This window comes from Osmerus mordax, chromosome 27 (assembly GCF_038355195.1).
Source record: "Osmerus mordax isolate fOsmMor3 chromosome 27, fOsmMor3.pri, whole genome shotgun sequence".
Taxonomy (NCBI): domain Eukaryota; kingdom Metazoa; phylum Chordata; class Actinopteri; order Osmeriformes; family Osmeridae; genus Osmerus; species Osmerus mordax.
The window spans coordinates 2,074,964-2,099,119 of NC_090076.1; the positions used below are offsets into that span (position 1 = coordinate 2,074,964).

Genomic DNA, 24,156 nt, shown 5'->3' on the forward strand with positions numbered 1-24,156 from the left:
CACAGTGTTTACAATCTCATACAGTTCTTCATCATCTGATGTAGGCAGTTCACAAGATACGTATTTGTCAACAAAATCTACAACTTTCTCATCTGGGTCTTTGTCAATTTGAGGTGCTGATTTCACCCAGAACAGGCAATGACAATGAGGAGAGCCTCTGTTTTGAAATTCAATTCTGTAAAAGAAGTCAGTTATTTGTCCAATAGGACCTGCTGGAGACATAATCACATCTTTTAAGAAACTGTGCCATCTGTGGTCAAACATTCTTGCAGCTGTAACTGGGTTTTGTTTTAACAATGCACATTTTTATGACCAAGTCAGTTCATCTATAGGCACATTTTTACTTTGTTCATGACTGAGAGTTGTCATCATTTCAGGCCAGCGCATGTCAGCTGAGGAAAATGAACAAAACCATGTGGGAATTCCTAGTTGTCGTATCATAGCAAACAAATCTTTTTGTACACATTGCCAAAAAGGGGGTGTTCCACGTATAGGTCGTAAGAACTTGTAACCTTCGTCATTTTTTAATACCTGTTTTAAAGATTCTGCATCAGTTAGCAAATTGGGCTGTTCTTTGTAGTTCAATTCTTTGCCTGAACCTTTGCGCATGGCTATTGAAACATTTGAAAGAACTTGTTGCACTTCTGATATGTACTGGGCATAGAATATATAGTCAGTGTTTTTAGCAAATCTGCCATCAGCATTTAGTAATCGTGTATTCAAATATCTTGCCAGTGTTATTTTTTCTTTGCGATAGTCATGAAACGTAGGAACTCCTGTGGGGTATAAAATAGGAAAACATTTTCCTTCATTTGTAGCATCTTGTAACAGTCTTATGGGATGATTATTCTCAGCAGGGGCAACTGATAACACAGACTCAAAATGTTGATCCAAAATTTCTTGAGCAATATCTACTGGTTGTAAATATGTATCTAGAAACAGTCCATGCGTTTGCTCAATGTATGTGAACTCTTCTTCAGGTTGATCATTTTCAGAATCACTGTCTCTTTTCTTGTCAGTTTTTTCATCAGCAAGGCTTGTTCTATGCGTTTGTTCTGTAGACATTTGTGTTGGCACAATCTTATCACAGAATTCACTGTTCTTATCGTCATCTGCAACAGATACGTTTAATTGAGATGGTGTATAATCAGTGATATTGCATACTTCCATAGTTGTATGATCATGGCTGTCTGAATTATTGAGAGAGTCAGTAATGATATCTTGTTGATTTTCATTGATTAGCACATGGGTCACTTTCTCTAATGGGTTTACCCATTCATTATTAATGCTAATGTCATTGTACCATTTGTTGTTTAACTTTAAGTAATCCAATGCATTGTAGACATGATTTGTATGAACATGTTTATATTCATAATGTCCTTTGTATGTTAACTTGCGTTTTAGTTTAATTTGTAGCATTAAATCATTTCCATCATTTCGTGGGAGCATGTTTGTTACTTGATTGACATTAGATGGAACACACACAACTGGTCCATGGCAACCATTTTGTCCACCTTTTGGTAATGCCAAGAGTTTCATAAATGGAATATGTTTAGCTATTAAGTGCTGCTCAAGTGAATTTAAACATTTAAGCTCTAAAGGAATGGGTTGCAAATGCAAATTGTTGGCTACACTTACTTGAGGCATTCTACCAGCACAAATTTTACGGTCACGTGTGACATATGCAATTGTCATCACATTTTTCATTACAAGTCTGTAAATATGTATTTGTGATACACTGTTTAGCCAAATCAGCAACAGTTGTACTAGTTGTATACCGATCATGTTTACATTCAACAACTTGTTTTCGAAAAAGCTGACGATGACAAACTGAGCAAACAAATTGAGGGCCTGTTTTGACATTTTTTCTAAATGACTCTGTGACAAAATCCATTACAAGTTTCTGATTTTTCTTATCAACATATGTTTGCACGCTTTGACGTTTTTTCCTGGCTTGAAAGTCTTTATCAGTTCTATACTTATTTTGGCTGTATTGTTTCACTTTAGTATTAAAGTCTTCATCGGTTGCATACTTTGCTTGGCTGTATTGTTTGACTCTGGTTTGAAAGTCATCATCAATTGCATACTTGGCTTGGCTGTATTGTTTGACACTGGTTTGAAAGTTATCATCAATTGCATACTTGGCTTGGCTGTATTGTTTGACTCTGGTTTGAAAGTCAGCATTGGTTCTGTACTTCTCTTTGCAACACTGCTTAGCCTTTTTTTGCAAGTGTACATTTGCAGCATACAGTTAGGTCCATAAGTATTTGGACATTGACACAATTTTCATCATTTTGGCTCTGTATACCACCACAATGGATTTGAAATGAAACAATCAAGATGTGCTTTAAGTGCAGACTTTCAGCTTTAATTTCAGGGTATTTACATCCAAATCAGGTGAACGGTGTAGGAATTACAATACATTTTATATGTGGCCCCCCCCTTTTTAAGTGACCAAAAGTAATTGGACAATTGGCTGCTCAGCTGTTCCATGGCCAGGTGTATGTTATTCCCTCATAAAGGGAGTTCGTTATTTCATTGACAAGGAGCAGATAAAAGGTCTAGAGTTCATTTCAAGTATGGTATTTGTGTTTGGAATCTGTTGCTGTCAACTGTCAATATGAAGTCCAAAGAGCTGTCACCATCAGTGAAGCAAGCCATCGTTAGGCTGAAAAATCTAAACAAACCTATCAGAGAGATAGCAAAAACATTAGGTGTGGCCAAATCAACTGTTTGGTACATTCTTAAAAAGAAAGAACGCACCGGTGAGCTCAGCAACACCAAAAGACCCGGAAGACCACAGAAAACAACTGTGGTGGATGACAGAAGAATTCTTTCCCTGGTGAAGAAAAACCCCTTCACAACAGTTGGCCAGATCAAGAACACTCTCCAGGAGGTAGGCGTATCTGTGTAAAAGTCAACAATTAAGAGAAGACTTCACCAGAGTAAATACAGAGGGTTCACCACAAGATGTAAACCATTGGTGAGTCTCAAAAACAGGAAGACCAGATTAGAGTTTGCCAAAAAACATCAAAAAGAGCCTGTACAGTTCTGGAACAACATCCTATGGACAGATGAGACCAAGATCAACTTGTACCAGAATGATGGGAAGAGAAGAGTATGGAGAAGGGAAGGAACTGCTCATGATCCAAAGCATACCACCTCATCAGTGAAGCATGGTGGAGGTAGTGTTATGGCGTGGGCATGTATGGCTGCCAATGGAACTGGTTCCCTTGTATTTATCGATGATGTGACTGCTGACAAAAGCAGTAGGATGAATTCTGAAGTGTTTCGGGCAATATTATCTGCTCAGATTCAGCCAAATGCTTCAGAACTCATAGGACGGCGCTTCACAGTGCAGATGGACAATGACCCTAAGCATACTGCGAAAGCAACCAAAGAGTTTTTTCAGGCAAAGAAGTGGAATGTTCTGCAATGGCCAAGTCAATCACCTGACCTAAATCCAATTGAGCATGCATTTCACTTGCTAAAGACAAAACTGAAGGGAAAATGCCCCAAGAACAAGCAGGAACTGAAGACAGTTGCAGTAGAGGCCTGGCAGAGCATCACCAGGGACGAAACCCAGCGTCTGGTGATGTCTATGGCTTCCAGACTTCAGGCTGTCATTGACTGCAAAGGATTTGCAACCAAGTATTAAAAGTGACAATTAGATTTATGATTATGTTAGTTTGTCCAATTATTTTTGGTCCCTTAAAAAGGGGGGGGGCCACATATAAAATGTGTTGTAATTCCTACACCGTTCACCTGATTTGGATGTAAATACCCTGAAATTAAAGCTGAAAGTCTGCACTTAAAGCACATCTTGATTGTTTCATTTCAAATCCATTGTGGTGGTATACAGAGCCAAAATGATGAAAATTGTGTCAATGTCCAAATACTTATGGACCTAACTGTACCTTAGTTTACTTTGTGATAACTTTGATCGTCTATATTGCTCATTTGTTGTATACAATTTGTGTTGCAGCATAATGTGATGTTTTTTAAATTGACTATCATTCTGATATCTTTGTTTCTTGAGGGCTATTTGGCTTGGTCCTATTGCTGCATCATTTGTGTATTGTGATTGTTGTATTTTACCAGGAGCTGTTTTAATTGACACATCCATGGCTTCATCTATTTCTTCACTTTTGATTCTACGTAATGTTGCCCTTTTTCTCAAATTCATATTCCATTTGGGCGTAGTTCTTTTCTGTTTGACACAATGATGATGCACATGTGCCTTCATGGTGTTTGTCTGTTACACAAGTTACCACTTCATAATGGTTTCCATTTACATGGTTCAGATATATGTCACCCTCACTTTTCATGGAAATACTTTTGTAGATGTTCCAGCGATCTGAATTAAATGTGTAAAGGTCAGTATGTAACAGATCTGCTGCAGCCATTATTTCTAATTCTGTGCCCCATGTCTTTGAATACATCATTCGTGTAATCTGTGTGTAGTGCTCTACAGAGTTGTATTCAGGGCTCAGATACGTTTTAAATATTTCCTTATTCTTCAACAAGTGTTTCACCACGTTTGCGTATTTTCATGTGAAGGGTTTTATTGCTGCAAATTGCAAAAGCCAATGACCGAAACAAGCAGTTTCCATCTTTTTGAATAGCTTTTGATTCACATGGAGAACTTGTGGTGTGCATTGGCGAATTGTTGAATGGTCATTATAATTTACATTGGGCAAATTTAGCTGTGAACATAAAGTACCTTTTTTAAGACATGTTAATGGATTAAAACTCCATGTTGGCAATGTCACGTTTTTAACTATGATATCGTCACTATTGTTACACAGTAGTTCCACTTCATCACTTATGTTGACATTTGTAGTTTCATGGACATCACATTTTGGAATAATTTTTAATCCGTCTGTAGAGATATGTGCTTTTGCTGTTCCACTCCATTTGGTAGTGATATTGACTGTGCTATCAATACACTCACTCCATTCATCTACTGTTAGATCAATACTTTTTGTAGTTGAAAGTGTTTCATCACTACTAACAATGATATTATTTCCACACAAGACGCTCTCATTTTGCGCTGCATGATCATACCATGGGCGGAAATCCCGGGGGGGACACGACCCCCCCAATCCTGGGAAAAATATGATTTGTCCCCCCCAATAAATCACTGTAAACATAACTATGTAATTTCAACAACATTGATAATATGAAATGAAAGCGCTTTGCTGATTATGGACACAATGGCGCTTTTTGAAGTTTAAAAAGATTTCGAACCTCGCCCTTGGTCCCACAATGGTTTGATTCACAGCCCCAGCCCTCAGCAGTGATGCAGGTGCGTGTGTGAAAATCGGACAGTATCTGTTTGTGTCGTTGGTGGCTGATGTCCAGTAAGTAGTTGTAATATCTGACAAGGTGACTTGAGTGTCTACCATTTGAAATGCACGTGGCTAACGTGAAATTAATCCAGTTAATCGCACCATAGCGATTTCACTATGTTGGCTGGGTTCACACACACTAAGCTAGCTGCATTTGCATAGCTAGCAAACAAACCGATAGAGAAAACATTAGCTAGCACTATTCCATTTGGCGTCGTCAAAAGATGGAAACTTTGCTATCGTCAATGTAATCCAAGATCAGCACGGATATTGTAGTTCTTCTAAATCCATTTGCCATGCTTAGCGATACTGAACAGAACTATACTATATTCCCACCATTGTCATAATTATCTTAAATGGTCTCGTTGCAAAAGCTAAATCGTCTCTAGGGACTTTGAAGCACCTGTGTGCCGATCTGGAGTAAACTGGCTATAACAAAGATGATGGCAAATACCACACAAACGGAATTGGGGCTCGCTAGCTGCATATTAAGCTATTCTGGGAAGCCAGCCAAATATAAAACCAAAACATGAATTATATTAAAATGACAAAAGGTTGCAGTTTGCGTTGTGTAAAGGGTGAACTCATACAGCTGTCAATCCAGCTGTCAATGCAATCCGTTTCACCTTTCCTAACTGACTGTCTAGCTACCTGGTAGATCGAAGCCTATTCTAGAAGAATGGTAATAAATGATAAAAGCCCATCTCCTACTGTAAATAACCTGTACATTGTGTGTGCGGCCAGCATGGTAGAAAAATTGCAGAAAAAAGAAAGACGGACATCAGAGCATTTCAGGACACCAAAACGCAAAGAAAGAACCCTAGTGGCCTAATTTCAAAGACAATTTGATAAAATGTTCATAAAAATGATGTGAAATGTGCTAAAATAAGTTTGTTGAGTCTCTTGTTTGGCAACATGACGAGTTCCTCTTCTCTAGCCTTGTAAAATAGGGACATAATTGGACAATGCCATGGATACCCCCACTCTCTACTTAAACTGGTGACTGAACCAAGATTAATTTGAGGCAATGGTATTGTTGTTGTGATCAATTGTGTAGTATTGGGTACTGGTAGTTAGGAGGATGGCAAACATCTTATTTATTTTCTAGGAGACAGACTGTGTGTCAGTGAGGGTGGTGAAAGGGAAAGAGCCAGGGAGAGACTTCAGATGATAGTGTCACAGCCATGGCAGGACCGGGGGTCAACCTTTTTGCCAGCAGCACCAGTATAGGAGAGAGTGGCACAGCACTGTCTAGTCACCTCAGTGGTGGCACAGAACCATATCAGCCACACCCACAATTTATAGAACCGCAGACTCTTGCCAACAAAGTGTTGACATTTCAAGAGAAATGGTTTTGCGATTTCCCCCGACTTTATGATGGTTCAATTGAGATTATTTTAGATGAGACTGCACCATGCCCATTGTAATGACATAAACTGCACCCATACAGTGTACAGTACATACTGGCCTTTCTTGGTATTGCTGGTTGTAAATACTGTACACCTGGATTCATACTTGACTGATAAGAAACACTACTATAACTACATTTGAACAAGTTGAGACAACCCTTCAGTTACTAACTATAAATGATCCGGGAGTATTAATTATGGTTCCTCAATATACATTTAACATATTACAATGTAGGCTGTGTTACAGCAGTCATTTTGGTGTCCCCCTCAGAAATTGCTCTTGAGAAAATGTCATATAATTGTCCCCCCCCAAAGTTGATAGCAGATTTTCGCCACTGGATCATACGGGCTTTTTTGTTGTAGCTTTTGGCAAGGTTTGTTTTGTCATCAACAATAAATACCTCTTTCTCTACTTGTGGCTTGATGGCATTTGAATTGCATTGCTTACCAGTAGACCTGGCCCTTTTTGTCACTTTTGGTTTGATGGCTTTTGATTTGCATTGGTTACAAGTAGACCTGGAAACTTGTATTAGTGATGTTGCAGACCTTGTGTGCAAGTTGTTGCGGTCTTCACAGCCATGCATTATAGCACTGAGTCCTGTTACCTCAAATGGTTTCCCAAAGGCATTCATTGACAACGCAAGTTTATTAATGTGCTGATTATACATATCAAATGTTTCATAGAAACAAATAACACTTTTCCCTGTTGAACAAACAAGTCCATCATAGCTCCTTGAATGAGAATCAAACACTGCAAAACCATTGACATACTTGATTATGGCACATGTATTTACAGCTAATGTCAAAAAACAGCTCTCATCTGTTAGTAGGATTCTCTGCACAGCTTCATAAAGGCTTACAGACATATTTACCAAACCAGAATCATACTCATGTAGTCCAACTTCACCAGAAAAAGCTTGTCCATGATTTATTGTGAAACCGACATTATGTAGCACATGCGATTTGGGCAAATCACTGATCATTAAAAAATGGTTACTGCCTACAATCTGACCAGATTTCTGCAATGACATATACAGTTCGTTTCCATTCACAAGAATATCATCTAGGTCACTACTTTTCCATGTGCACACATCTTTCAGTTTATTCATCAAAATGGCTGTTAAACTATTTGTCACACATTGTAAACCTGCATTTTCTCCAAACATTTGATTCCCTTGGTGAAACGATCCTTGAACACATCTTCTTGTATGCCTGGCAGACACTGTTTTTGAAAGCACAAGATTGTTAAAATCATGTTCAACATTGTTTTGGAAGTTGCTTGTTGCATGGGACTGCAATGCTTTCAAGGCAGTTTCAGGTATTGTTTTAGGTATTGTTTGAGGGAATGATTCAGGTAATGATTCAGGTATGATATTGTGGTGAGAATCACCATAAGAACAGTGTGGTATAGTCGCACACCTTACAGATTTAAGAGGCAGTGTGAACGATGCACCACTGGCCTTTGAATGAGAATGTGAGATCATGGTCTCACAACTCGACACAGGCAGAGGCTGTGAAAGAGACTCACAGGGCCTGAAAACAGATGACCCATGGGTCGGAAGAGGAGGAAAGTCAGAGATGGTGAAACTTGGGGTAGGGGAAGAAGAGGGAGATGGGATATGAAAAGGGGTAGAGTGGGGAGCAGTGGATAGAGAAAAATCAGACAAGGCCCTGCATACTGCAACATCAGCAGCCTTGAGGTTATGCCCTCTTTTGCATTTCTTCTTAAGTGGCATCTGAAAAACAGGAAAAGTTATTAAAATATTTAGTTTCAAGTCTGTCATTTCCATAAATTGTGACACTGCAAAAAATGGTAAAAGATTGTGGATATAAATACCCAAAACGACATGATCTTTTCAGTTGTGAAAACGAGAACAAAACAATGATATTTTTTAAATTCTAAACATTGCGTGTGTTACAACTCTTATATCTGATTTAAAGGAAAAAAGAATAGAGTACCATGCTAACGTTTGGACCCATAAGACAATATGCCAGGGGTATGAATGTTGGGATTTCAACATCACAAAGATTATATTTATTTACGTACAACAAGAGGTGTATAGTGTCACAAAGAACACAATACAACTGCTATCTACCACTACATTACAGACCCCTTAATGAATAGCGTAAGAAAATGTGTACGTTCGAATGTGGATCCCAGAGTGTAACATCACAAATATGTGATTCGAACATTCCAATTGAATATTTTCCGATAGACAAAAACTATGCAACAAACACTTTAGAAGGGCTTTAAAAATTACGAATTAGAAGGTTAGCAAGTAACACTAGCATGGTAGTGGCATTGCTACCAGTTTAATGCTAGGTAAGTTAGCCCGGCAGCTAACTGAGGTACCTAGCTACCCTTTGAACAAAAATACTTAAGCTGTAGGTACCATTGGAAATATTTAGAAGTCACGCAGCTAAAGGCTGCCACGTAGCTCTACCACTGTCAACAATATAGTCGTTTTTGCAGTTTAAAAAATTACGAATTAGAAGGCTAGCAAGTAACACTTGCATGGTAGTGGCATTGCTACCATGCTAGTGAAAACTAGTTGAATGTCCTATAATAGCTAAGTCGTAATACAGTAGTAGCACTAGTTAGACTAGGTGTTAAACTTATAACAATAACCAGTACAAATATATAGTTCGTTTTCATAATTATGAAGCAAGAATACTTTAGTTTTCCAAACAAAAATATGGATTGATGAATTCACCTCGTTCCTCGTTTTCTTTTCTGTGGTGTCCTTGAACTACTTCTTCATAGTGATGGGTCGTTCGCGAACGATCCGGCTCTAAGAGCCGGCTCTTGAAGGTGAACGTCGGGAGCTGGCTCGCATATCTGAAGAGCCGACTCTATTTTTAATAGATAATACAGCCTATAAAAACTAAATGATTATGAAATAATTAATTAATTTTAATTGTATTTAAAATAATTGACTAATTCAAAGAACAACGAAAAAATACTTGTAGGCTTAAAGGCGCACACGATCATCCTCACATTCTGTTCCTGTCAATCCTGCATGAGGGAGGGCCGAGCCAACTCACACACAGTCGGAGAGTAGTCAAAACTCGGAGAGCCATGACAAATCAATGCATTTTTAAAGATATGTGGGCGAAAATGATTTCCTTTCATAATTTAATTAAAATTGTTTTCACACCTATCATAGTAAAATTCATAGTTAAAACATGTATTTTTTAAAGAGCCGTTAGGGAGCCAAAAGAGCCGGCTCTTTTTAGTGAGCTAAGCCATACGAGCCGGCTCATGAAAAAGAGCCGGAATGCCCATCACTACTTCTTCATTTGGCTTTGCCAGATGTTGAAAAAGGTGATGCGCCACCTAATGTCGAGGACATGAAGTTTGCGGTATTGCACAAAAAACACAAACTAGGCCGTCAATGTTAAAACATAAGAAAAGCTCCTTTACTTAAATAATTATTTTCTTAATTCCTAGACTATGTCCTTCTTCAAACACAACGTCATGACTCAATTGCACCATAAAGACCAAATTCACAATGCATAGCCTATTAGCTAGATAGCTACAGCCCGTGAAGCCTAGGCCCTATAGGCTACTGTGATATACAAATATTGTAGGCTAAATATTACCGGCAATGTGTAGCACTTGAAATTTGTATAAAATGCCTATATACCTTATTTAATGACCATTCTAGAATTTTCATTTGTTAAGTTTGGCCCTTGAAAGCTTCCAATTTCTGACGCGCTAGTGGTTGGTTTGATTTCATTCTGCGAGTTTAGAAGTACAACAAGTGAGAAAATGACTGTGGTAATTGTTAAACAATGTCAATGCTGTTGCTGTATTTGGCTGTTCATTGAGATTGGGGAACAAAAAGTTGTCCACAATCAAGATATGTAAATTTCCTATAAAAACAAGACATGGGGATGACCTGGTTTAGCCTGGCTGCCAGCCCAACTTCTCCCCGCCCACAAAATAATTTGGTCGGGAAGTTGGGTCTGGAGGGTCTCGTATTGGGAACAACTACATAAAACCAGGATCTGGACGGACCAATGAAATTGCCAGGGCGGGCTTTATACGATGATGGACAGATGATCAACAGTAACGTAATCAACAACGTCACGAAAGAGCCCTTGGGTTGAATTCGTTTTCAACAAACAACATATTACGTTGCTCTGATTGGTTGTAGGTCTATCCAATTGAGCGAAGAGGCATTTGTTTTACGAGTTCGGTTGAAACAGGCCCCGTAGTCACAGCCCAACGGAGAGTTTTCAGACTCATATTCTGACTAGAATTATGAGTATGACAACGTCAGGCTAGACCTGGTTGCTGCTGTAAAGAATATATTACTCATAGTGCTTAGATTAGGTTGTTTGGGGTGCCATAACTCAACATAAATCATGGAAGAGAATTTCAAATCATGCCTAGCATCAGTGGCCGTGTGTCCTAGCTTAGGTCACTGAAATAATTTGCGCAACAGGCAAGGGGTCCACCTCAATAATCAATATACTTCATTAAAGCTAACTCGGTTGTGAATCTAACACTACCATGTGTAGCTAGCTACTGTGGTGAACCTGGCTTGTGTTGCAGTGGTCTACACAGTCTCGCTAAACAGATGTGTTGTGATGGGCTCAAATAAACACGCATTGCTATGTTTTACAACCGGAGGATTTATCGGGAGACTAGAAACCGTTTGGTCAGAATAAAAAATTAAAAACTATGCCTCTGACTGGTATTGAACCTTGATTACCAGCACAATATCTCAGCCAATTGAGCCATTCCCAGGCATGGAATACATTTACATTTACATTTATTCATTTAGCAGACGCTTTATCCAAAGCGACTTCCAAGAGAGAGCTTTACAAAGTGCATAGGTCACTGATCATAACAACAAGATAGCCAAAAAACATTGCGAGTAGCCAAAACATGAAGCACACATTGTGAACAACCAAAGTAAGTGCCAAAGGGAAGAACCATAAGAGCATGTAGTTAAACAAGTTACAATTAAACAACATGAACAGCTATAAGTGCAAGTGTACCTGTGGAAAAAAGCAAGCAACAGTAATAAAACAATATATCACAGCGAGAACAAAAATTTAAATCAGTTACCACTAACCACAAGAGCAACAAGTCTCTAAGCAAGAGTCATTGTGATCCTTGAGGAAACTAACATCGGGTCAAGCGAACCGTTCCTAAGTACTGTTGTACTCCCGGAACAAGTGCGTCTTGAGCCTTTTCTTGAAGGTGGAGAGACAGTCAGTGTCTCTGATGGAGGTGGGGAGTTGATTCCACCACTGGGGGGCCAGACAGGAGAAAAGCTTGTGTTGGGACCGGGCGGTCTTGAGTGGTGGGACCACCAGGCGGTTGTCTGAAGAAGACCGTAGGTGGCGGGTGGGGGTGTAAGGCTGCAGGAGAGACTTGATGTAGACGGGTGCAGTCCCGTTCACTGCTCGGAAGGTCAATACCAGGGTCTTGAATCTGATACGGGCCATGATAGGTAGCCAGTGGAGAGAGATGAGGAGCGGGGTAACATGGGAGCGTCTGGGTAGATTGTAGACCAGGCGGGCCGCTGCACACAAAGAATACACAAAGTTCAATAACTGGATAATTAAAAAAAGCTGTTTTTCCAATGGCGAGCATTGTCAGATTTGGTCCAAGTTCAAACAGCTGTAATTCAGTCATATTTTGACACATCAAGGTGAAACTTTGCATGGTACTTCAGAGGCATGTCACCTTAAAGCTTATTAGGTTTGAACCATCCTTCAAAAATACATTTGATTTAGTGACACAAACATATTGAGGCAATGTGGACATTTACATAAATACACCCATTTCAGCCATTTTGTACTTGATTCAATTGCCTTAAGTAACGTTTTTAAATACGTCAATGATACATATCTGTACCAAATTTCAAGTCAATTTCACCTTTGGTTCAAGAGAAGAGGAATTTTGAAGGTTTTCCCAAATTATCACAGTACAGGAAAATCCATCATGGCGGACCTTATGGGTCCTTGAGGCTTTTTTGTTCCTCATGAAAAATGAGGCATGCACACCAAGTTTCAGAAGAATTGGAGCAATGGGGTGGAAATGCCATCACTTTGAAAATCGGACTTTTGGGCGTGGCCTGTGGCGCCCCCTATGGTCCGATGTGGCCCATATTTGGTGTGGGGGTACCCACTTGGATGTAGTATCAATGTGCCAAATTAGAAAATTTATGACCAGGGACTTTGAGATATTGGGGCGCAAGGAGAAGAAAAATAATAAGAAGAAATATAGCTGCAAGCAGCGATGCGGGTTCCTCCGCAAAATGGCAAAATATTAAAAACATGTACACTGTAGAAGATCGAGAGTTGGACAACAAGGGAGCAAAACTACTTCATGTTTGGGGGTTTGAATGGGGATTTGAACTCATGAGCATAAGATTACAAGTCAGCCTCTCTATCCTCTCTACTACACACCAACTGTTGTGATTGTATGAATAGAAAGGGCAGAGTATTAGCTTTGGTCAGCTTTGGGACAAAGGTTAAGAAACGGTTGACATTTCAAGGTGAAATTGCATGAAATTGTGCATGGTATTTCAGAATGATGTCATCCTGTTTAACTAAACAGATAATCAAAATTATGACAGGCCAAAAGATAATGGCTGGATTCCAACCAACTACCTTATACTTTACAGGTCACCATGCCAGCCCATTGAGCTATTCTCAGTGTTGAATATTGTCATGTTCAGTTACTGTATAAAAAAGTAAGGTGTTTCTCCTGTGGTAAGCGTTGTTAGATTCAGCCAACGTTGAAACAGCTTTAATTCAATCATATTTTGACATACCAAGGTGAAATTGTTTGTGGTACTTCAGAAAGATGTCATACTGTTGAACTAAACAGATAATAAAAATTATGACAGGCCAAAAGACTATGGCTGGATTCCAACCTATGACCTTATACTTTACAGGTCACCATCCCAGCCCATTGAGCTATTCTCAGTGTTGAATATTGTCATGTTCAGTTACTGTATAAAAAAGTAAGCTGTTTCTCCTGTGGTAAGCATTGTTAGATTCAGCCTAAGTTGAAACTGCTTGTACATTTCCTATAAAAACGGGACAACGGGATGACTGGGTTGCTGCTGTAAAGAATAACTTTCTCATCGTTTTTTTAAACAGGTTGTTTGGAGTGCCATAACTTGTCATGGAAGGGAATTTTAAATCATGCCTTGCATCAGTGGGAATGTGTCCTGGCTTAGGTTACTGAAATGAATTTGTGCAACAGGCAAGGGATCCACCTGAACAATCAATTTACTTTATTCGAGATAACCATTAGAGTTATCTCTACCATGCGTAGACTACAAGTAGCTAGCTACTGTGGTGAACCTGGCTTGTTTTGCAGTGGTTTACACAGTCTCACTAAACAGATGATCAGAGTGTTGTGATGGGCTCAAATAAACACGTATTGCTATGTTGTATGGAAGACTAGAAACCGTTTTGTCAGAATACAAAATTAACAACTATGCCTCTGACTGGTTTTGAACCTACAACCCTTTGTTTACCAGCACAACATCTCAGCCAATTGAGCCATTCCCAGACATGGATTAAACAAAACTGGATAATAAAAAAAGCTGTTTCTCCAATGGCGAGCATTGTCAGATTTGGTCGAAGTTCAAACAGCTGTAATTCAGTCATATTTCAACATATCAAGGTGAAACTTTCCATGGGACTTCAGGGGCATGTCACCTTAAAGCCTATTAGGTTTGAACCATCCTTCAAAAATACATTTGATTTAGTGACACAAACATATTGAGGCAATGTGGACATTTACATAAATACACCCATTTCAGCCATTTTGTACTTGATTCAATTGCCTTAAGTAACGTTTTTAAATACGTCAATGATACATATCTGTACCAAATTTCAAGTCAATTTCACCTTTGGTTCAAGAGAAGAGGAATTTTGAAGGTTTTCCCAAATTATCACAGTACAGGAAAATCCATCATGGCGGACCTTATGGGTCCTTGAGGCTTTTTTGTTCCTCATGAAAAATGAGGCATGCACACCAAGTTTCAGAAGAATTGGAGCAATGGGGTGGAAATGCCATCACTTTGAAAATCGGACTTTTGGGCGTGGCCTGTGGCGCCCCCTATGGTCCGATGTGGCCCATATTTGGTGTGGGGGTACCCACTTGGATGTAGTATCAATGTGCCAAATTAGAAAATTTATGACCAGGGACTTTTTGAGCTATTGGGGCGAAAGGAGAAGAAAAAAAAAAATAATAATAATAATATAGCTGCAAGCAGCGATGCGGGTTCCTCCGCAAAATGGCAAAATATTATAAACATGTACACTGTATAAGATCGGGAGTTGGACAACAAGGGAGCAAAACTACTTCATGTTTGGCCAACAACAGGCTGAATGGGGATTTGAACTCATGAGCATAAGGTCACAAGTCAGTCTCTCTATCCTCTCTGCTACACACCAACTGTTGAGATTGTATGAAGTAAAAGGGCAGAGTATTAGCTTTGGTCAGCTTTGGGACAAAGGTTAAGAAACGGTTGACATTTCAAGGTGAAATTGCATGAAATTGTGCATGGTATTTCAGAATGATGTCATCCTGTTTAACTAAACAGATAATCAAAATTATGACAGGCCAAAAGATAATGGCTGGAATCCAACCAACTACCTTATACTTCACAGGTCACCATGCCAGCCCATTGAGCTATTCTCAGTGTTGAATATTGTCATGTTCAGTTACTGTATAAAAAAGTAAGCTGTTTCTCCTGTGGTAAGCGTTGTTAGATTCAACCAACGTTGAAACAGCTTTAATTCAATCATATTTTGACATACCAAGGTGAAATTGTTTGTGGTACTTCAGAAAGATGTCATCCTGTTGAACTAAACAGATAATCAAAACTATGACAGGCCAAACGACTATGGCTGGATTCCAACCTACGACCTTAAACTTTACAGGTCAACATCCCAGCCCATTGAGCTATTCTCAGTGTTGAATATTGTCATGTTCAGTTACTGTATAAAAAAGTAAGCTGTTTCTCCTGTGGTAAGCGTTCTTAGATTCAGCCTAAGTTGAAACTGCTTGTACATTTCCTATAAAAACGGACAACGGGATGACTGGTTGCTGCTGTAAAGAACAACTTTCTCATCGTTTTTTTAAACAGGTTGTTTGGAGTGCCATAACTTGTCATGGAAGGGAATTTTAAATCATGCCTAGCATTAGTGGGAATGTGTCCTGGCTTAGGTTACTGAAATGAATTTGTGCAACAGGCAAGGGATCCACCTGAACAATCAATTTACTTCATTAGAGTTATCTCTACCATGCGTAGACTACAAGTAGCTAGCTACTGTGGTGAACCTGGCTTGTTTTGCAGTGGCTTACACAGTCTCGCTAAACAGATGATCAGAGTGTTGTGATGGGGTCAAATAAACACGCATTGCTATGTTTTACAACCGGAGGATTGATCGGAAGACTAGAAACCGTTTTGTCAGAATAAAAAATTAAAAACTATGCCTTTGAACCCACAACCCTTTGCTTACCAGCACAACATCTCAGCCAATTGAACTATTCCCAGACATGGATTACACAAAGTTCAGTAACTGGATAATAAAAAAAGCAATTTCTCCAATGGTGAGCATTGTCAGATTTGGTCCAAGTTCAAACAGCTGTAATTCAGTCATATTTTGACATATAAAAGTGAAACTTTGCATGGTACTTCAGGACCTTGTCACCTTAAAGCCTATTAGGTTTGTACCATCCTTCAAAAATACATTTGATTTAGTGACACAAACATATTGAGGCAATGTGGACATTTACATAAATACACCCCCTTCAGCCATTTTGTATTTTATTCAATTGTCTTAAGTAACGTTTTTAAATACGTCAATGATGAATATATGAACAAAATGTCAAGTCAATGAGACCTTTGGTTCAAGAGAAGAGGACTTTTTAAGGTTTTCCAAAATTATCACTTTACAGGAAAATCCATAATGGCGGACCTTATGGGTCCTTTAGGCTTTTTTGTTCCTCATGAGAGTGCAGGGAAAAAGTTGAGGAAGATACTTATTTTGCTAGCCTACTACTACGGATCTGTGGTCTATCGTCTTATCATTATTGAATGGATATATAAATATGTATCGTGATAATTCTTTACCCATATCGCCCAGCCCTAACTAAAACCCTGAGTTAACAGGGTAAACTAATGGTAATACCGTTAATTAATGTGTTAATTACCACAATGGCGGCATCCATCGATTGAGACGGTACTTAATCATTTGTTAATAGTCATGTGCCTCCCCAGGTAAAGTCATAACATAATGATACATTCACAAATCATTAACTAACATTTAAATAAACTCAATTGAGTTGGAATCCGCCTGCCTTACAGTCAAAATTACTTCTTTGACGAATTGACTAACCATGCTGTTTGCTAAACTTTTTATTTCACTCGGACAGAGAGACAAATTGACACTGCACACTTTTTCCTGTCTCCTGGTCCTCTAGCCATGTTAATGCAGATAAATCTTCTTTGTGTATCAGCCCGCTAGCCGACCGCAAATAAACATATGAATTAGTTTTTGACACTCCAGGGACGTTGTTTGGGTGTACTAGATGTCACACATTTTACCTCTGTCCCATTTACTCTGGTAAATTTCTAGTCCTTTTGTAACATCATATTTACATGTTCAATATTTAAAACCCCCTCTTATTCTTCCTCAACACTTTCTTCCTAAGTCAACTGTTCCTTTGCATTCACATTGTTCAACTTCCCCAATCATCTCCATTATCTCTTCTTCTTCTCTCTCTCGTCATGCTTGTTCAACTTCTCCTGAAGTTCTGGGGCCTGTACTACGAATCAGGATTTGGCATTAGCGAGGTAACTTAAGATTCAACCCAGGGTTTTCTGTACTACGACGGAGGATCACTTGTTACCGGGGTAGATCGCCATGATAACACATGCTGAACGGCTAACCTGGTCTGGAGCAAGTTAAGTTGGAAATCAGAGATCAACCGGTATAAAAGCCCCGCCCATCAAGATGTGGAGAACCTGAGCAAGAACACGGTCTGCCGCGCAATTTGCAAAGGACTTTCTTCAATGGCTGTTGCCACCATATTCTGATTAATGGAGTGATGAAAAAGAGATATACAAAGTGCCCTTTGTAAAAACTTTGGACTCTAATATGTTGACAAAATGAAACAAGGATTTTCATTCTGTCTTCATGCAATGTTCTGATTTCCGTTCTGGAAATGTATGCACATTATATCATATTTTATAACTTAATGCATCATTTGCTCATTTAAACATACATTTACAGGAAACTAGTAATGAAAACAATATTTGACCTAATATTAGTTATCAACTGGGGAGGTTTCATGTTGATATGTTATCCCTATTCACTGGGGTGTCTCCCCTTAACCCATTCTGTTGTCCTTGGGTTGCTTTGCGCCTTTTTCTAATCATTTCCATATCAGAAATGTGTGTTTCTTTCAACCAAAACATTTCAAACCAAAAAGAACAATGTGTATGGTACCATACAATGCTCTTCAGAAGTTAAATAAATGATAATTTCACTACTTTCATTGAATTTGGATGTTTCATTCACTTTTATAGCATTTAAAAAAAAGAATAAATAGGACATTGAACGATAGAAATGGTGAAAACCCCCACAAAAGACTCAAAATTCACAACAAAAAAGCCACAAAAAGCTATAAAAAGACCAAAACGTAGAAAAAAGTTTAACAAATACATCCTTATGTGTTCTCCATTCCCTAGGAACACAGAACAGCCAGCCTTGTTTTTTTAAATTAAAAGCCTCTTATTCTCTATATCGAGCCTCTTATACTCTATATCGAGCCTCTTATACTCTATATCGAGCCTCTTATACTCTATATCAAGCTCCAGGGTTCTTTTATACAGGGCCCTCACATTGTCTGCTCCAACCTGAAACAAATAAAGAACATTGTCCCTTTGCAAGGCATACTTGGAGAAAGTTGAAGGTGTCCATTTGACTACTGTGTTTCAAGGTTCATTGCTTATAATTTGTGTCTTTGTCTTGGCCTTGAAGTGGAGGCCCTAGGCTCAGGGGGAGGAAGACGTTCCTCTTCCTGCTGAGTTTAACACCATAGCAATTTAATCAATTGAGTCATATTTGAAATGAGCACTGTAAGGACTTGTGTCTCATGTTCAGACCACCACCATTAGCAACTCATTACAGACACTTCAATCACAGCCACACGTTCATACACTCTCACCATCTGTATTGCAAGTGGTAAATAAAACTCAAAAGTGTACCCCCAAAATGCTCTCTGAGCAGGCAGACACATTTTCCTGATCATCTAGGACCTCGACTTGAGAAAGTAAATGGCATATTTGATCAATATTCAGCAACCACATATGGCATACATACTGGCGTATGACTATTAGTTTCACTGTTACCTCTGTATGGCACAGTGGGACAACAGTGGGTGGTGGCAGCAACACCACTGTATTTCCTGTCACTGCAGACAACAGTAATACATTTCACTCCAACAATATTCATAAATAATTGTAGAATGAACATGGTGTAGGGGGTTAAATATTGGTCAAACAACCAAAACGAATTCCCCTATGGTTTAAAGGAAGATGGGAAACTGAACAGTGTATTAGCATGAACCAAATCATGCCAATACCAATAGAATTCCAGGTATTTGACTCTATGGGTTAAATCAGAGCAAGAATGGTCAAAGTACGGTTAAATTAAATACGCATTTAATAACATTGCAAATGAATGAAATCAATTACAAGGCAAACATGTTACAATATGAAAGCTTTAAATCTTACCTACTCTACCATGATCATTGTAAATCAGAGAGAAAGCAAGAGCTGAGCAAGGAGTAGGACAGTAGGACAAGGGAGAACTGAGGAGAAAGTCTCAGGAGATGAAGAATCCACAGAACAATGCATTACAATTCCCTTTATACACAAAACCAACCAATCAGACCAAATCTTGAATGGGGTGTGAGGGCCATCAAGTTGAGACCGTCCAGAAACTCCAGACTTTAGCATATGAGAGGTGGGGGCAGGTTTGACACCCAGCCTTACAATGGTCACATAGATTACTTGAAACATACATATGCTTGGGTTTCCGAGCTGCTGCCACCAGGGTCTGAAGAAATGCCCCCTTCCACTCCTTGCATCAGGGTAAACTAATGGTAATACCGTTAATTAATGTGTTAATTACCACAATGGCGGCATCCATCGATTGAGACGGTACTTAATCATTTGTTAATAGTCATGTGCCTCCCCAGGTAAAGTCATAACATAATGATACATTCACAAATCATTAACTAACATTTAAATAAACTCAATTGAGTTGGAATCCGCCTGCCTTACAGTCAAAATTACTTCTTTGACGAATTGACTAACCATGCTGTTTGCTAAACTTTTTATTTCACTCGGACAGAGAGACAAATTGACACTGCACACTTTTTCCTGTCTCCTGGTCCTCTAGCCATGTTAATGCAGATAAATCTTCTTTGTGTATCAGCCCGCTAGCCGACCGCAAATAAACATATGAATTAGTTTTTGACACTCCAGGGACGTTGTTTGGGTGTACTAGATGTCACACATTTTACCTCTGTCCCATTTACTCTGGTAAATTTCTAGTCCTTTTGTAACATCATATTTACATGTTCAATATTTAAAACCCCCTCTTATTCTTCCTCAACACTTTCTTCCTAAGTCAACTGTTCCTTTGCATTCACATTGTTCAACTTCCCCAATCATCTCCATTATCTCTTCTTCTTCTCTCTCTCGTCATGCTTGTTCAACTTCTCCTGAAGTTCTGGGGCCTGTACTACGAATCAGGATTTGGCATTAGCGAGGTAACTTAAGATTCAACCCAGGGTTTTCTGTACTACGACGGAGGATCACTTGTTACCGGGGTAGATCGCCATGATAACACATGCTGAACGGCTAACCTGGTCTGGAGCAAGTTAAGTTGGAAATCAGAGATCAACCGGTATAAAAGCCCCGCCCATCAAGATGTGGAGAACCTGAGCAAGAACACGGTCTGCCGCGCAATTTGCAAAGGACTTTCTTCAATGGCTGTTGCCACCATATTCTGATTAATGGAGTGATGAAAAAGAGATATACAAAGTGCCCTTTGTAAAAACTTTGGACTCTAATATGTTGACAAAATGAAACAAGGATTTTCATTCTGTCTTCATGCAATGTTCTGATTTCCGTTCTGGAAATGTATGCACATTATATCATATTTTATAACTTAATGCATCATTTGCTCATTTAAACATACATTTACAGGAAACTAGTAATGAAAACAATATTTGACCTAATATTAGTTATCAACTGGGGAGGTTTCATGTTGATATGTTATCCCTATTCACTGGGGTGTCTCCCCTTAACCCATTCTGTTGTCCTTGGGTTGCTTTGCGCCTTTTTCTAATCATTTCCATATCAGAAATGTGTGTTTCTTTCAACCAAAACATTTCAAACCAAAAAGAACAATGTGTATGGTACCATACAATGCTCTTCAGAAGTTAAATAAATGATAATTTCACTACTTTCATTGAATTTGGATGTTTCATTCACTTTTATAGCATTTAAAAAAAAGAATAAATAGGACATTGAACGATAGAAATGGTGAAAACCCCCACAAAAGACTCAAAATTCACAACAAAAAAGCCACAAAAAGCTATAAAAAGACCAAAACGTAGAAAAAAGTTTAACAAATACATCCTTATGTGTTCTCCATTCCCTAGGAACACAGAACAGCCAGCCTTGTTTTTTTAAATTAAAAGCCTCTTATTCTCTATATCGAGCCTCTTATACTCTATATCGAGCCTCTTATACTCTATATCGAGCCTCTTATACTCTATATCAAGCTCCAGGGTTCTTTTATACAGGGCCCTCACATTGTCTGCTCCAACCTGAAACAAATAAAGAACATTGTCCCTTTGCAAGGCATACTTGGAGAAAGTTGAAGGTGTCCATTTGACTACTGTGTTTCAAGGTTCATTGCTTATAATTTGTGTCTTTGTCTTGGCCTTGAAGTGGAGGCCCTAGGCTCAGGGGGAGGAAGACGTTCCTCTTCCTGCTGAGTTTAACACCATAGCAATTTAATCAATTGAGTCATATTTGAAATGAGCACTGTAAGGACTTGTGTCTCATGTTCAGACCACCACCATTAGCAACTCATTACAGACACTTCAATCACAGCCACACGTTCATACACTCTCACCATCTGTATTGCAAGTGGTAAATAAAACTCAAAAGTGTACCCCCAAAATGCTCTCTGAGCAGGCAGACACATTTTCCTGATCATCTAGGACCTCGACTTGAGAAAGTAAATGGCATATTTGATCAATATTCAGCAACCACATATGGCATACATACTGGCGTATGACTATTAGTTTCACTGTTACCTCTGTATGGCACAGTGGGACAACAGTGGGTGGTGGCAGCAACACCACTGTATTTCCTGTCACTGCAGACAACAGTAATACATTTCACTCCAACAATATTCATAAATAATTGTAGAATGAACATGGTGTAGGGGGTTAAATATTGGTCAAACAACCAAAACGAATTCCCCTATGGTTTAAAGGAAGATGGGAAACTGAACAGTGTATTAGCATGAACCAAATCATGCCAATACCAATAGAATTCCAGGTATTTGACTCTATGGGTTAAATCAGAGCAAGAATGGTCAAAGTACGGTTAAATTAAATACGCATTTAATAACATTGCAAATGAATGAAATCAATTACAAGGCAAACATGTTACAATATGAAAGCTTTAAATCTTACCTACTCTACCATGATCATTGTAAATCAGAGAGAAAGCAAGAGCTGAGCAAGGAGTAGGACAGTAGGACAAGGGAGAACTGAGGAGAAAGTCTCAGGAGATGAAGAATCCACAGAACAATGCATTACAATTCCCTTTATACACAAAACCAACCAATCAGACCAAATCTTGAATGGGGTGTGAGGGCCATCAAGTTGAGACCGTCCAGAAACTCCAGACTTTAGCATATGAGAGGTGGGGGCAGGTTTGACACCCAGCCTTACAATGGTCACATAGATTACTTGAAACATACATATGCTTGGGTTTCCGAGCTGCTGCCACCAGGGTCTGAAGAAATGCCCCCTTCCACTCCTTGCATCATGGGGTGACCCTGATAGCTGGAGAGGGCCAGCTCCTCAGCAGGAGTGAAGTCCTGTGGAGGAGGGCCCCCTCAATTTCATTGTTCTATAGGCCCTTTGTAGCTATATCCTACAAAAGGGACTGACTCAGGCAATTCAGCCTTGTACTTGTTGGCCTTAAAATATGTGCAAGTAGATTGCCTACTGCTACTTACCGTTTTGAATTATGGTTTTATATTTATTTTTTATTTGCTCCCATGATCGTTTGCCACTGCCAGGGTTGCAACTAAAATAATACAGCAACAAAAGTTTAACATTATGGAACATTATGAAACATTTTCAACATTATGAAAATATTGATACTTTAGGATCGATCCGCCCATCCCTATTGTCAACCCCCCTCCAGTCTCTGCATATCATACACCAATCTGGTCGCAGTATCTGTCTGACTGCTCTCTCTATTTCCAACCCATTTAGCTGGTAACTATCAATCAATCCGTTTATTCCGGCTGCGAATTCTGCTGCCTTGACTTCAGGATGAGGAATGCCTTCTGTAGCGCGTCTTAAGTCTTCTGCTGTCCATGGTCTGAACACATACATAGTCTGATTGTCATTTTCCCCTGCATTCGGGTTTGGTACTTGTATCATAGGAAAAGCGTCCTGGAATTCCTCATTGCTCTCATCTTGCAGTGGTTTTGGAGCCACCTTATATCTATCTTTAGGGCCGCTTCTAGTGCCAATACTTCCTGTCTTTATTAATCGCAGAGGCGATGCTCGCAGGAGCATATGACCGAAAGGATTAGAGCTTGATAAATTTGGGTAGAGCGAGTCGTTTTCCCATGGTTGAGTGGGGCGCTAGGGGCATTATCATAATGGTCATTATGATAATTATTATGTGCTTCCTCTAGCCATTTTCTTGCCTGTTCTAAGCCATGTTTTTTGTTGGTTTTCTGATTCCCTTTTTCTTGGATATCTTTAACCAGTTTGGAACAACTCTCGACACTTATTTTACCATTAAACCTAAATTATGTTTTACATACTTTCAAATATTTGACATACTCGTGTCCCTGAGTTTGCATATATTTGGCATCTCCAGTGATTTCTACATCTTCTCTTTTACAACATGTAAAACAATTACCCATGGTTATTTTTAAGTCCCCAGGACTTTTTCTCTATTTTAACGTGCGCAAAGAGTTATTTATCCCTGTAGTCTTCTCACATAGACTATGGTCTTTTTATCTCTATTTACTTCACTGATATTTCACAGGTCTTAGTAAATATTTAC

General features: G+C 39.1%; 1 protein-coding gene across 1 annotated transcript in view; it reads left to right on the forward strand.

The window, feature by feature from the left end:
* Window positions 1-24,156, forward strand: part of zgc:113223 (uncharacterized protein LOC541424 homolog) — a 134,234-nt gene that overhangs the window by 61,323 nt on the left and 48,755 nt on the right. The window lies entirely within an intron of this gene.